The 16,070-nt window shown below is 37.5% G+C and overlaps 1 pseudogene; it reads right to left on the bottom strand.

Moving 5' to 3' along the window:
• Window positions 1-16,070, bottom strand: part of LOC127359478 (NACHT, LRR and PYD domains-containing protein 5-like) — a 154,351-nt pseudogene that overhangs the window by 19,310 nt on the left and 118,971 nt on the right.

Here is a 16,070-nt window from a genome sequence, read left to right as displayed (position 1 = left end):
AAGCTTGGAAATCTGAAAGGAAATGGTGCTCTTCCAAATTATCAGAATATCGCTCAATTTGGCAAGATAATCTTAAAATTTATAGAAAGGCCCTCCGTAATGCCAGAGGAGCCTATTACTCAGCACTAATAGAAGAAAATAAGGCTGACAGAGAGAGAGTCACAACTCTATTGAGCCACATATCCCCATAAACTTAAGTAGCAATGACTTCATGAGCTTCTTTTATAATAAAATTATTACTATTAGAGAGAAAATTAATCACCAACTGCCATCAACAGCTATCAGTGGCTCTCCAAGTTCAGGAACTTTAACTAATGTAAACTCAGATATATATTTAGACTGTTTTTCTGCTATTGATCTTCATCAGTTAACTTCAATAATTTCTACATCGAAGCCATCAACCTGTCTGATGGACCCGATCCCAACTAGGCTGCTTAAAGAAGTCGTACCCTTAATTGGCACTTCTTTACTGGATATGATTAATCTTTCTTTATTATCAGGATATGTACCACAGTCCTTTAAAGTAGCTGTAATTAAACCCTTCTTAAAAAGCCCACTCTTGACCCAGGGGTTTTAGCCAACTATAGGCCGATTTCTAACCTCCCCTTCCTCTCTAAGATTCTGGAGAAAGTAGTCGCCAAAGAGTTGTGTGACTTTCTACATAACAATAGTTTATTTGAGGATTTTCAGTCAGGATTTAGAGTTCATCATAGCACAGAGACAGCTCTGGTTAAAGTTAATAATGACCTTCTGACTGCTTCTGACAATGGACTTGTCTCTGTTCTTGTATAATTAGATCTTAGTGCTGCATTTGACACCATTGACCATGATATTCTTTTACAGAGACTTGAGCATCAAATTGGCATTAAAGGAACCGCACTAAGCTGGTTTAAGTCATATTTATCAGATTGTTCGCAGTTTGTACATGTTAACGATGAATCTTCAATAAATACTACAGTTAGTCATAGAGTTCCTCAAGGTTCTGTACTTGGACCAATACTATTTACTTTATATATGCTCCCTTTAGGCGACATTATTAGGAATCACTCCATTAACTTTCACTGTTATGCAGATGATATGCAGTTATATCTATCAATCAAGCCCTGATGTTAAACTCAGAAAATTCTTCAATTCAATTCTTGTACTTGGCCCCAAACATCTTAGAGACTCACTGTCTAAAGATATAGTTACTCTAGATGGCATTAACTTGGCCTCTAGCACCACTGTCAGGAATCTTGGAGTTATCTTTGATCAGGATTTGTCATTTAATTCCCACATGAAGCAGACCTCTAGGACCGCCTTCTTTCATTTACGTAATATTAGAAAAATTAGACACATACTATCACAGACTGATGCAGAAAAACTAATCCATGCATTTGTTACTTCTAGGCTGGATTACTGCAACTCTTTATTATCAGGCTGCCCCAATAAGTCCATTAAAACGCTCCAATTAATTCAAAACGCTGCAGCACGAGTACTGACAGGAACTAGAAAAAGAGATCACATCTCTCCTGTACTAGCTTCTCTGCACTGGCTCCCTGTAAAATGTAGAATAGAATTTAAAATCCTCCTCCTCACCTATAAAGCTCTTCATGGTCAGGCCCCTTCATATCTTAAAGAGCTCATAGTACCCTATTACCCCACTAGAACACTACGTTCTCTGAATGCTGGGCTACTTGTGGTTCCTATAGTCTCTAAAAGTAGAACAGGAGCCAGAGCCTTCAGTTACCAAGCTCCTCCCCTGTGGAACCAGCTTCCAGTTGTGGTTCTGGAGGCAGACACCCTCTCCACATTCAAGAGTAGGCTTAAGACGTTCCTCTTTGATAAAGCTTATAGTTAGGGCTGGATCAGGTGAGTCCTGAACCATCCCTTAGTTATGCTGCTATAGGCCTAGACTATCGGGGGATTTCCCATGGTGCACTGAGCTCCTCTCTTCCTCTCTCTTTCTGCACTCATTCATGTCCCATTAATGCATGTTACTAACTTAACTTCTTCCCCGGAGTTCTTGTGCTTTCTCATCTCGCAAGTTCTTATCGATCCTGGTGGAGCCTCCTGCCATGGTCCTGCTAGATTGCCATTGCCAATACTGTTGTTGCTGTGCACCTGTCTGTCTGTCTGTCTGTCTCTCTCTGTCTCTCTTTCTCTCTCTCTCTCTCTCTCTCTCACGCCAACTGGTCGAGACAGACGACCACCCAATTAGAGCCGAAGGTGCTTGCTCATGGTGGTACTGTTGGGTCTCTGTAAATAATGTTATAAAGAGTTCGGTCTAGACCTGCTCTATTTGAAAAGTGTCCTGAGATAACTTCTGTTATGAATTGGCGCTATACAAATAAAATTTAATTGAATTGATTGAGCTCAAAGCACAATAATAAGGAAACAGGTTTGTTCAAGAGAAAACAGGAGGTAACACACACACACACACATACACACACACACACACACACACACACACACACACACACACACACACACACACACACACACACACAGTACTCTGTATAGTATATAGAGTATACAGTATAATATAGAACTCCACCTGGTCACTTTCTTTAACCCTGTACTTGTTTTCTTGGGTTACAGTAGCTTTAATCTGTATTATTCAGTCAATCACAACTTTGTATCCACAGATGAATCAAACTGTTGAGTTCATTCTAACATTTCTGTCCTCTACAGTCCACAGGAAGAAAACTGACTCAGAGACTTTGACAGTAAAACAATAATAATGTTGTATTAACACTCACCCTGCCTCAGCCTTCAGTTTCCCTCCTTCTGCTCTGTTGATTCAGAATAGAGACTGAACCAACTGAACACTTTCACTTTCTCATGAACTTGCTCCCCCCCTCTCCATTTACAGGAACTCAGTCACAGTGTGTGTGTGTGTGTGTGTGTGTGTGTGTGTGTGTGTGTGTGTGTGTGTGTGTGTTGCTCACAAAGATCAGCTGTTTAACATGATGAACGTCTCCTGGGTTTGACAGATGTAATTAAAATGAGTAGTTTGATATGTTTTAATAGTAAAAAAAGCTGTAAGACTCGTTCACAATGAATATACGTATATATAACGTTATATAACACATTACAATCCAACAGCACCACTAACTCAACCTCTAAAATAAAGTTTAATCAACCTCTGTAAAACACTTTCACTTTGTATATGCTTCATTATACTGAAGCAGGTAAGAAGAAATATATAACCTAACGTTAGTTCTCCAGATGCTGACAATATCACAGCCACAATGTAAAATAATAACAAAGCAGGAATTTAAGTGAAACCATCGTTGTCCACTGTATAATTAATTAAATTTATGGTAAAGACAGTTACCTTAGCTGGCTTAATGCAGGCAAACAGCTACAACTGCTAGTGAAACACAGACACAAGCATTGGCAATGAGCTTAATGTAAAACATTACAGTAATGCAGTATTTGACAATGATATTCTGTGTTCTACATTCAACATTTCACATACAAAATGTGTAAAAAGAAAATCACAAATATAAAAAAAAATGAGACAAACGTAAATGAGAATGAACTTAATAAAATATTAATAGTTTTCAAACATTAAATTAACAGATTAAACCTAAACATTCTGGTTTATACATTAAATAAATCAGTGTTATCTATGTTACAGTCGCTGGTAATACACTGCAACTCAATTACTGGCCACAAGAGGGCGCTGTTGACCACATAATTATAATGTGGCCAACAGCGCCCTCATGTGGCCAAATAACAGAACTGCAGTTAAAACAATGTAAACAGAAAACAGCAGTTTCCTACTTCAACACTGAATCTAATCCAGCTGCAGCAGTTTACCAACATTAAAAACTCCTTCAGGGGAAATATGAGGAGAAAATAAAATGTCAAAGCTTCCTGTTTCACAGCTGAACTTGATATTAATGTTGATGATATTAAAAAAATCCCCCACTTAGACCTGACATTAAAACTGTTGTATTAACCCTCTACTGCATTAATTATTACTTAAACATGATGGAAATGTTTTAATGTGTTTTTATTACTTAAAATGGTTTAAATAATGGAAATATTTGATATATTTATTTAAATGTATTTTTGCTAAAAACATAATACCTACATGTTACCATTTTACAAAAAGCCAACCACATCTAAACTGATTTTTAATGATGAGAATTAAAAGTTAACTTTCTCCAGATAGCATTTGAATTTTTTTCTGGAATGAATTTTGCAGAAATATTGAACAGTTGGTTAACTTTTGGGGCCCTCAGATATTCTCAGTGTCACTTGTCCATGGAAAAAGGAATGACAAACAGGATTTCATGGTCACATGATGTGATGTGTATTTATACTTTCAAAGTAAAAGAGCCTCTTTTCACAATAAAACTAAAGTACCGGTGAGTAAAAGTGAGAAACAGTCATTGTTACCATATGGCAACACTACGGTGGCTGATAGGGTTTTGTGTTTGGTGTGGACGGTCTCTGGAGTCTTTAAAGGATACGGAGCAGACGGAAGGACCAGACATGCTGCATTATTGCACACAATATTTGAATGAGGGACACTCGTACGATGCAATCATGGACATGCTGTCAAGTTTACACAATATAAACATCAGCTTGCGGACTCTAAAAAGTAAACACAGGGTTGTACCGCAGAAAGCCATCACCATGACTACCACTCTGGAGCGTGCAGCCACATGTATGGCTCATCCACGATTAACCAGCGCATTGAGTCCTGGTGGTCCATATGTAGAAAGGGAAGGGAAGTGGCTTTCACAAAGTCATTTAATAATATATATATACACACAGACAAGCCCGAAGTTCTTCATACCGCTGGAACATTTGGACTTAACTTGGTAACATTCAAAACTGTTTTAAACTGTAAACATTGGTCACTTGTCAGCTTCATCAGCTTATTCCTTTTCAAAAAGGTAGATGACTTTTTAATGTTTGTTTTTTTTGTGCAACAATATTGTTTCTATTTAATGTTTGTCTGTTAGATGTTCTGTGAGTTGTTCTTGGAGGTCGTGTGAAATGTCAAATAAACGTCTCCCGATCGTGTCATTGGACAGAGGGACAGGTTTCAGTGTCTCAGCACTTTTCTCACCTATGATTGTGACCATGTCCAATGCTGCCGGAGTATTAGCTCCTCTGCTATCCTGTGAGCTTTTTGGCCCCTTGCGATGTGGCGGTGTTTGTACGAGGCTAACGGTGCTTTTTTATTTACTGATGCCTGTTGGAGATACTCATCGAGTTTTCTATGAAAAAAGTCCAGTGGCTTATTGACATAACTGGGGTGTAAGGTCTCCAGGTGTTTGCTTTCATGCTGTCCGCTGTCAGAGTTTTTAGGCATTAAACACACACAGGTCTTTCCTCATTTCCGACCGTATTCACGGTAAACCCAAAGGCTGTGTAGGCTTCATCGTATTTCCTGCTCTTATTAGGTTTATGCCGGTTACCGTCACTTGCTGTTCTTTCCTCTGACGTCTCCTCCGTTTTTCTTTTCACTCCTGTCAGAAACTTCTCCATCTCTCCTCCTCCGTCAGTCCCCCCTGCCTCTCACTGTTGAGACACCTCACTGCCCCCCCACTATTTGAGAAGTACTGGATTAATGTGAGCAAATCCTCAGAAACTCATGTGAGATGGTTAATATATTCTGGTCAGTGCGATGTACAAAACTGTGGCAAGCAGCTCTCAGCAACATCAACTAGAACTGCTTGACAATGTGTATATTCATTTAAGCTCATACATTTCCTACATTATTATTGTATATATACAGTAAATTCATTAAATCACTACTGTTCACTAAAGTATTCTGTTTTATATGTATTTTGTTTTATTCATATATTTTAACTTGTGCACTAATTTAAGTCTTTTGTCTCTTTTATGTTTGTAATTTTCTTTTTAAACATTTTATATGGAATCACTGAAAAACACTAACTTTTGTGCTGATGGTAAGAACTTAAAGTTGATCTTTAATTTTCAGTTTCTTCCCTGTAGAGGGCGCTGCAACACAGTGAAGTGATGCAGTCACTTTACAAGCTGACTGTGAAATTCTGTCACTGCTGAGTTTATATAAACACTTTAAACTTGCTGTAAATATCTGACAGACATTAAATACTTTTTATTCACCTGATCCTTTAATATCTTCCTATAACTTGCACCAGTAAATTCTGCTTCTACAAACTTCTTGATTTTTCAAAATAAAAAGGATTTATGCAAATTAAATTTCTCAAAGTTTAAAGAGTGTTGAAGTCTTATTTTGAGTATCGAGACTGAATTCGAAACAGAATTTGATGCACACATGAATTATACTTAAGGCACTATTATACACTAATGAGTTAGGCACATATTACACATATTATTTCTGCCAACAGATCCTATTATAGTAGTTAGCTTGTTGATAAGTGAAGTAGCCTTTAGTCTGAGAGCCACAGAGTGAATCAGCTGCAGCTCCATCATCACCATCTTCTCCTGTTACTGAGGACGTCATCAGAGAAGTTGAACAACTCAAACTGAGTTATTACTGAACATGACTTCCTGTATTAAGACAGTGAATCAGTTTGAGAGTGACAGCAGCTTCTAATCCTGTTTTCAGTTTAACTCTGGGGCTTCCTTTTTATTGTTCATGTATGGAATTTGCCTTTAAGGCTCTAAAGTTGAATTCTTCTGTGTTACAACAGACTGGACGAGCACTTGTTGGAAACTGATTCACTTTAATTGTGTGAATAAAACATGATCTTTCTCAGTGTGGGAGTCAGAGTCAGATGGCTTTCCACCTTTGTTTTATGCTCAGAGTCTAATGAAGACGTAAACAGCCGACTGCAAACTGAGAAACTACAGTAAAGCTTTGATTGAATCCACACTTTGTTCAGGTTTTATCTTATTTCTGTTCCTCACAAGTAAATATTATTTTGTTATAAATGAGAAAAAGCTGATATTTGTGGTAGTTATTGATTTATTTATTTGAAAATCAGGAGATCAATAAACAACCAACACTTGAATTTTCTTCAGTCAGAAATAAAACTCTGGAGAATCCAAAGAAATAATCAAAAAATATTCTTCATTTACACCAACATGGAGATAATTTATATTTATAGAAGCTGGATTTTGGAGATTTATATCAATCAGAAGTAAGATGTGATTTCAATATACAGATTTGTGTTTTTGATGCAATAAAATAAACTTTCACAATATGAGAAAACACAACAAATATATACATGCACATAATCTTAATTATTACCAAGATTATAGCTCATTTTATATTTTGCTGATTAATTTTAAAAAATAGAATAATATATCAAGGTATTAAAATGTTCTGGTGTTCAATGTGTAACCAATGTTCACTGACTTCTCACCAAAATCCAGATATTTCAGTAACTTTAAGTAACTCTGTTCAAGAACAATGGATCAAATATCAAAATGAAAATAGATCAATATCACCAGACTTTAGAGTGCTTTAGTTCAGTTTCCTGCAATAACACAATCTGTTGGGATATATTACAAAAAAAAACTATTTTAAAAGATAATAAATATATAATATTGCACTTATATTAATTATTCCAAAATACATTGTGGAAATTAACTGCAACTCTCCATCGTTCCACAAGGTGCAAAGAAAGAAATCAATTGAAGTAAGTTTCAATCTACAGTTGTGTTGACATTGTGTCTGACAGTGGAGCTGATCTCAGAGCAGTTCAGACACTGAGAGTCATCTCCACTGGTTGTGATTCCTCTGTCAGTCACTGCTGGATGAAGCTCTCCTCTCCACTCTACCTCCCAGTAACATGGCCCAGTCAGAGCTGATGCTGCTGCTTCAACCTCTCTGGATCATCAGGACACAGCTGATCCTCCAACAAAACCTCCTTCCTCACCACTCACACTCTGACTGAGATCACTTCCATCTAATGAGAGAAGAAGACAGACAACAGAAGTCATAAATCAGTGTTTACAGTCTCTCTCTGTCTTTCTGTCTGATCTTTGCTTTGATACTAACTGTGTTTTGTACAATACTGCTGAAGCCAGCATGGACTGACTCCAACCTTCTACTGACCTCAGAGTCTCCAGTCTACAGTGTGGACTCTTCACAAGATCAGACAGCAGCTTCACATTTGAATCCTGCAGGTTGTTGTTATTCAGGTCCAGCTCTCTCAGATGGGAGGGGTTGGACTTCAGAGCTGAGACCAGATAATCACAGCTGATCTCTGACAAACTGCAGCTCCACAATCTGAATAAAGAATAAGAGATGTAAGTTTAGAAGACAATGTTCCTGCTTGAAATCATTCAGTGTTTAATAATCTGTTCAGAGCTGAAGAAGGTTTAGAAAATGTGAACAAAAGACATCTACAATATTTCTTTTAGGAATAGTGGAGTCATAAAATCAAATTATCTTCAGTTTAAACTATTCGGTCAGTATAAACACCATATAGCTTCATAAAAATGTTGGAAACAGCAAATACTAAATAAATGTGTTATTTACTGATTGTTGAAGTAGAGATTATTTATTTACTCATTGTATTTAGTTTTTATTAAAAACATGATGTGGAGTATAAGATGAAAATCAAGAGTTTAAGAGGTTCAGAGTGAATTATTCAGTGTAGATTCTTCTTGTTATATTCAAGTTTTAAATGTGGAGCTCAACATTGCTCTGCAACAGTCAATGGACTAAACCACTGAAGAAGAAAACAGACTTTAGCATTAAGATACTCAGTGTGTGTGTGTGTGTGTGTGTGTGTGTGTGTACGTGTGTGTGTGTGTGTGTGTGTGTGTTCTGAAGGATCAATATCAATGATCAGACATTATTTATGAAAACACATTGAAATCAACAGAAACCAAAGATATATTTCTCCTTCAGTAAACTTGATCAGTTTAAAACAAATATTAGTTCAGAGGATCTTCTGTATCCAGATGTGACCATTTACCAACAATTATAAACATTCATTTACTTTAACAACTAACAGTGGACATTTTCTACAGTTTCTTTAACAAACACAAGTCTTTGTGACTGCAGACTAAATTTAGTTCAACAAACATGAAAATATGAACAAAAGCAAATTTACAACTTTATGGATGTAAGTTATGTATGAACATAAATTAGGTTCAGTTGTTAATTAAACATATCAGATCTACAACAGTAACAGAGAGTCAGTGAACTTACCTCAGAGTCTCCAGTCTACAGTGTGGACTCTCCAGAAAACCACACAGCAGCTTCACTCCTGAATCCTGCAGATTCTTGTTACTCAGGTTCAGCTCTCTCAGATGGGAGGGGTTGGACTTCAGAGCTGAGACCAGATAATCACAGCTGATCTCTGACAAACTGCAGTCCCACAATCTAAATAAAGAATAAAAGATTTAAGTTTAGAAGACAATGTTCCTGCTTGAAATCATTCAGTGTTTAATGATATTGAGATTTATATGGCAGGAAAAAGACCTTGAGTACGATATAAAACATTACAGCTACTGAAAGAAAGAGGAGGCTGGGGTTTACCATCACAGAAACATTATTATATCTCAGCACAGATGAGAGCATCAGCTCTCGGGGTTCAGAGAGCAGTGATAAAAGAACATAAATTGAAAGAAGATATTAAAATCCTGAGTTGGTGTGTATATGATTCAGATGTCACACTAAATAAACTCAATGATAGATTCAAAGTTTGGATAAAGAAAGGTATAATATCTCTATGCAGAATTATACAGAAAGATGAAATTATGTGTTTTCAAACATGAAGAGATCATTTTTCATTGGAAAACAGGATTTCTAAAGATATCTCCAATTAAGAAATTACTATAATCAAAAAGAAAATACCAGAGAAGCCAGTAAACCCTTTATGCAACTTCTCATAAATACATATAAGTCAGATATTAAAAGAGGGGTCATCTCTCAACTGTATAAGAGCCTCCACAATCTAAAAGCTCATTATACAAAATATATAAAGGACAGATGGGAGAAGAAAGGAGACCTGACAATAACAGACAAAGAATGGCAAGATATTTTCGTATTTCAATGGAAGAGTACAAAATCTCATGCTTGGAAAGAATTGATGCTTGAAGAAGAAAACAGACTTTAGCATTAAGATACTCAGTGTGGATCAGTATAATATCAGCCTTATGTCTGCACTTTACTGTCAGCACAACTTTCACATCATATTAATCTCAGCACAGAAGGAAAAAATGGTGTCTGACCTCAGAGTCTCCAGTCTACAGTGTGGACTCTCCAGAAAACCACACAGCAGCTTCACTCCTGAATCCTGCATCCTCTTGTTGTTACTCAGCCTCAGCTCTCTCAGATGGGAGGGGTTGGACTTCAGAGCTGAGACCAGATAATCACAGCTGATCTCTGACAAACTGCAGCTCCACAATCTGAATAAAGAATAAAAGATGTAAGTTTAGAAGACAATGTTCCTGCTTGAAATCATTCAGTGTTTAATAATCTGTTCAGAGCTGAAGAATGTTTAGAATGTACAAGTTTAGAAAATGTGAACAAAAGACATCTACAATCATTATTTTAGGAATAGTGGAGTCATAAAATCAAATTATCTTCAGTTTAAACTATTCAGTCAGTATAAACATCATATAGCTTCATAAAAATGTTGGAAACAACAAATACTGAATATATTTGTTATTGTATGATAGTTGAAATAGAGATTATTGATTTATTTATTTATATTTATCATTTTGTATTATAATGTAAAAAAAGAAAAGGCACTGATCAATAACATGCTGCTGATCTCAGTCAGGTCTGTAATTAGAGTATCAATACTATATTGATCATTTAAACAGCTGCATTTGGAAATTTGCTGTCTGTGTGTGTGTGTGTGTGTGTGTGTGTGTGTGTGTGTTCTGAAGGATCAATATCAATGATCAGAAATTATTTATGAAAACACATTGAAATCAAGAGAAACCAAAGAAATCTTTCTCCTTCACTAAACTTGATCAGTTTAAAACAAATATTAGTTCAGAGGATCTTCTGTATCCAGATGTGACCATTTACCAACAATTATAAACATTCATTTACTTTAACAACTAACAGTGGACATTTTCTACAGTTTCTTTAACAAACACAAGTCTTTGTGACTGCAGACTAAATTTAGTTCAACAAACATTAAAATATGAACAAAAGCAAATTTACAACTTTATGGATGTAAGTTATGTATGAACATAAATTAGGTTCAGTTGTTAATTAAACATAACAGATCTACAACAGTAACAGAGAGTCAGTGAACTGACCTCAGAGTCTCCAGTCTACAGTGTGGACTCTCCAGAAAACCACACAGCAGCTTCACTCCTGAATCCTGCAGATTGTTGTTACTCAAGTTCACCTCTCTCAGATGGGAGGGGTTGGACTTCAGAGCTGAGACCAGATAATCACAGCTGATCTCTGACAGACTGCAGTTCCACAAACTGAATAAAGAATAAAGATGTAAGTTTAGAAGACAATGTTCCTGGTTGAAATCATTCAGTGTTTAATAATCTGTTCAGAGCTGAAGAAGGTTTACAATGTACAAGTTTAGAAAATGGAAACTCCAAACACCTGAACCCAACAGCAGGTTGAAAACTGTAAAATACAAAAAGGTAAAAAGAGCTCTCATTAATATTAATGACAACGTGCTGCTGCTTCAATAAAGACGTAGTGACTTCAGCTCTTAACCTCTGCCAGCTCCACCAGTGGCTCCATCTATACAAACTCATGTTGTGCAGCCAAACTCAAAGAAAAACCCACAGAAACTGATTGAAGATTCAACTGAAGATCACAAAGCTGTCAAATATGTCAGGATGAATTTTGGGGAAATGTGAACAAAAGACATCTACAACCATTATTTTATGAATAGTGGAATCATAAAATCAAATTATCTTCAGTTTAAACTATTCAGTCAGTATAAACATCATATAGCTTCATAACAATGTTGGAAACAGCAAATACTGAATATATTTGTTATCGTCTGATAGTTGAAATAAAGATTATTGATTTATTCTTTATATTGATCATTTTGTATTATATGTAAAAAAAAAAGCACTGATCAATAACATGCTGCTGATCTCAGTCAGGTCTGTAATTAGAGGATCAATACTATATTGAACCTTTAAACAGCTGCATTTGGAAATTGCTTTGATCTGTGTGTGTGTGTGTGTGTGTGTGTGTGTGTGTGTGTGTGTGTGTGTGTGTGTGTGTGTGTGTGTGTGTGTTCTGAAGGATCAATATCAATGATCAGACATTATTTATGAAAACACATTGAAATCAACAGGAACCAAAGAAATATTTCTCCTTCAGTAAACTTGATCAGTTTAAAACAAATATTAGTTCAGAGGATCTTCTGTATCCAGATGTGACCATTTACCAACAATTATAAACATTCATTTACTTTAACAACTAACAGTGGACATTTTCTACAGTTTCTTTAACAAACACAAGTCTTTGTGACTGCAGACTAAATTTAGTTTAACAAACATGAAAATATGAACAAAAGGAAATGTACAACTTTATGGATGTAAGTTATGTATGAACATAAATTAGGTTCAATTGTTAATTAAACATATCAGATCTACAATAGTAACAGAGAGTCAGTGAACTGACCCCAGAGTCTCCAGTCTACAGTGTGGACTCTCCAGAAAACCACACAGCAGCTTCACTCCTGAATCCTGCAGATTGTTGTTATTCAGGTTCAGATCTCTCAGATGGGAGGGGTTGGACTTCAGAGCTGACACCAGATAATCACAGCTGATCTTTGACAACCTGCAGTCCCACAATCTGAATAAAGAATAAATTCATGTCAACAGAGATCAATAACATGCTGTCAATCAGGTCTGTAATAATGATGAAATCAGACATGTTGTTATTCCATTTTCTTCTGTTTCTTCTGATTAATAACAACCCTGTGTCATTTTATGAAAAATATTAAGACAGTTGTTTTATATAGAATTCCAAAAAGGCCAATATCAAATAAATAAGAATTTATGACAGAAATAATAATTTAAGTAAAAACAAACCTCTTTAAACTAGCAGTTCTGATGTATCTCACACATTTAGACAATCCTCATCACCCCTGTCATCTCCATCAACACACACTTATAAGGTTGTTGTACCACCACAATAGTCATTCTCCCTTAATAACACTTAACACATTTGGTTAAGGTACAAAACACAAAACTGTGTTAAGTGTTAATAGCATCCAAAATTCTCTCTACCTCAGAATATGTTCTTCATTTTAAATTGAGGCCTTGATCATATTTTATTATGCTTTGCTCAGTGTGGGTCAAAATCCCCAGTGAAAACACTGCACACAGATAAATTAGATAGATCAGATATACACTGTACAAGAGCAAAATACATGAACTGACCTCAGAGTCTCCAGTCTACAGTTTTTACTCTCCAGTCCAGCACACAACAGCTTCACTCCTGAATCCTGCAACTTGTTGTAACCCAGTTCCAGATCTCTCAGATGGGAGGGGTTGGACTTCAGAGCTGAGGCCACAACTTCACAGTGAGTCTCTGAGAGTCCACAGCCAGAAAGTCTGTGATGACAGAATATAAATTTACTAAGTACAATAAAATCTGGCATTTTATTATAAAAGTAGACTTTTGTGCATTTTGCATCACAAAGCACATTAACATGAGCTTCCCCCCCCCTCTCTCTCTGGTGGTATTTGAATGGACTCATCTGTAAACTGGTTTATAAATCAAAATGATTTATTATTAAAAACATGTGAAAAGACGTTCTTTGTTAAGAACTAAACAATATAATCTTTACTCTAATACTGATGGTTCAACTTTACATTGATTTATAATGTTAATCACATCTGGACTTACACAGCCTTTCTACAGTTCCTCACAGCTGGAATCAGTCTCAGTCGTCCCCCCATTGATGTGCTGTACTTCTGCAGGTCCAACTCATCCAGAACCTCCTCTGACATCTGCAGCATGTAGGCCAGAGCTGAGCAGTGGATCTCAGAGAGTTCCTTCTCTGATCTTTTCTCTGACTTCAGGAACTGTTGGATCTCCTGATGGACTGAGTGGTCATTCATCTCCATCAGACAGTGGAAGATGTTGATGCTTCTGTCAGGAGAGATATCATCACTGTTCATCTCCTTCAGGTTGTTGATGGCTCTCTGGATGATTTCTGGACTGTTGTCTGTCTGACCCAGCAGGCCTCCTAAGAGTCTCTGGTTGGACTCCAGAGAGAGGCCATGAAGGAAGCGAACGAACAGGTCCAGGTGGCCATTTTTACTTTTGAGGGAGTTCTCCATGGCTTTCTTCAGAAACACATCCAGATATGTTTCAGTGTCATCGCAATCACCATAAACATTGTCTTTGTCACCATCATAATCATCACCTTCAATGAATGAATCACTGTCCAGGGATGAATTACTGTCCAGGGATGAATCACTGTCCAGTGATGGCGTCTTCTTCTTGTTTTTCCAGTCTTTCCCAAGGAAGACATCCAGGGTTGAATCAATGTGTTTTTGACCCAGGAAGTCCTCCAGTACTTTTGTGTTCCTGTTGGTGTAACAGTGGAACATGTAGACTGCAGCCAGAAACTCCTGAATGCTCAGATGAACAAAGCAGTAGACTGTTTTCTGGAAGATCACGCTCTCTCTTTTGAAGATCTCTGTACAAACTCCTGAGTACACCGAGGCCTCTGTGACATCAAGACCACACTGCTCCAGGTCTTCTTGGTAGAACATGATGTTTCCTTTCTCCAGCTGTTCAAACGCCAGCCTCCCCAGCTTCAGAAGAACTTCCGTGTCAGCCTCCATCAGCTCCTGTGGACTCTTGTCATGTCCCTCATCATACTTCTGCTTCTTCCTCTTTGTCTGAACCAGCAGGAAGTGTGAGTACATGTCAGTCAGGGTCTTGGGCAGCTCTCCTCTCTGGTCTGTAGTCAACATGTGGTCGAGAACTGTAGCAGTGATCCAGCAGAAGACTGGGATTAGACACATGATGTGGAGGCTCCTGGAGGTCTTGATGTGTGAGATGATTCTGTTGGACAGATCTTCATCACTGACTCTCCTCCTGAAGTACTGCTCCTTCTGGGCGTCAGTGAAGCCTTGTACTTCTGTTACCCTGTCAACACATTCAGGAGGGATCTGATTGGCTGCTGAAGGTCTGGAAGTTATCCAGACGAGAGCCGAGGGAAGCAGATTCCCCTTGATGAGGTTAGTCAACAGCACGCTGACTGAAGACTCCTTTGTGACGTCAGACACAACCTCATTGTTGTGGAAATCCAGTGAAAGTCTGCTTTCATCCAGGCCGTCAAAGATGAACAAAAGTTTACAGACAGCGAGCTGCTCTGCTGTGACCTTCTGTAATGTTGGATGGAAAACATGGAGCAGCTTGAGAAGACTGTACTGCTCATCTTTGATCAGGTTCAGCTCCCTGAACGAAAGCAGAACCAGCAGACTGACATCTTGGTTTTCCAAGCCCTCTGCCCAGTCCAGAGTGAACTTCTGCACTGAGAAGGTTTTTCCAACGCCAGCGACGCCGTTCGTCAGAACCACTCTGATGTGTCTCTGTTGGTCAGGTAAGGCTTTAAAGATCTTGTGGCACTTGATTGGAGTGTCATGGAGGGTCTCCATCTTGGAAGCTGTCTCAAGCTGCCTCACCTCATGTTGGGTATTAACCTCTTCACTCTGTCCCTCTGTGATGTAGAGCTCAGTGTAGATCCTGTTGAGGAGGGTTCCACTTCCTGTTTCATCAGTTCCTTCAGTCACATGTTTACATCTCGTCTTCAGACTGATCTTATGTTCATCTAAAACCTCCTGCAGACCACCACTCACTAATGAAGAGAAGAGTCTCAGTCAAAACAAAGAAGATTTGACAATCTGCTGACTATTTTCATTACCAATATAAAGATAAATATAGAAATATAAACAGAAGTTTATAAAGTCCAGTTTTGAGGGAACATCAGAAAATGTTATTTTTGTCTGACTGTGTGTTGGTGTACGTGTTTGATTGACAGCAGAGGCAACAGGCTGAGTCTCAGCAGCTCATTATCTAAACTAGCCCTGCAGGATATGAGGAATATCTGCGATGTGCAATAACAATGTTCAATATTGCCATGATGATATGACTTATGATACAAATAAACAAACATTAAAGGGTTCATATTAGC

Source organism: Dicentrarchus labrax, unplaced genomic scaffold (genome assembly GCF_905237075.1).
Source record: "Dicentrarchus labrax unplaced genomic scaffold, dlabrax2021, whole genome shotgun sequence".
In the NCBI taxonomy this organism is placed as follows: Eukaryota; Metazoa; Chordata; class Actinopteri; family Moronidae; genus Dicentrarchus; species Dicentrarchus labrax.
Note: the sequence above shows the minus strand (reverse complement) of the source record. Positions and strands in the feature narration are given on the sequence as shown.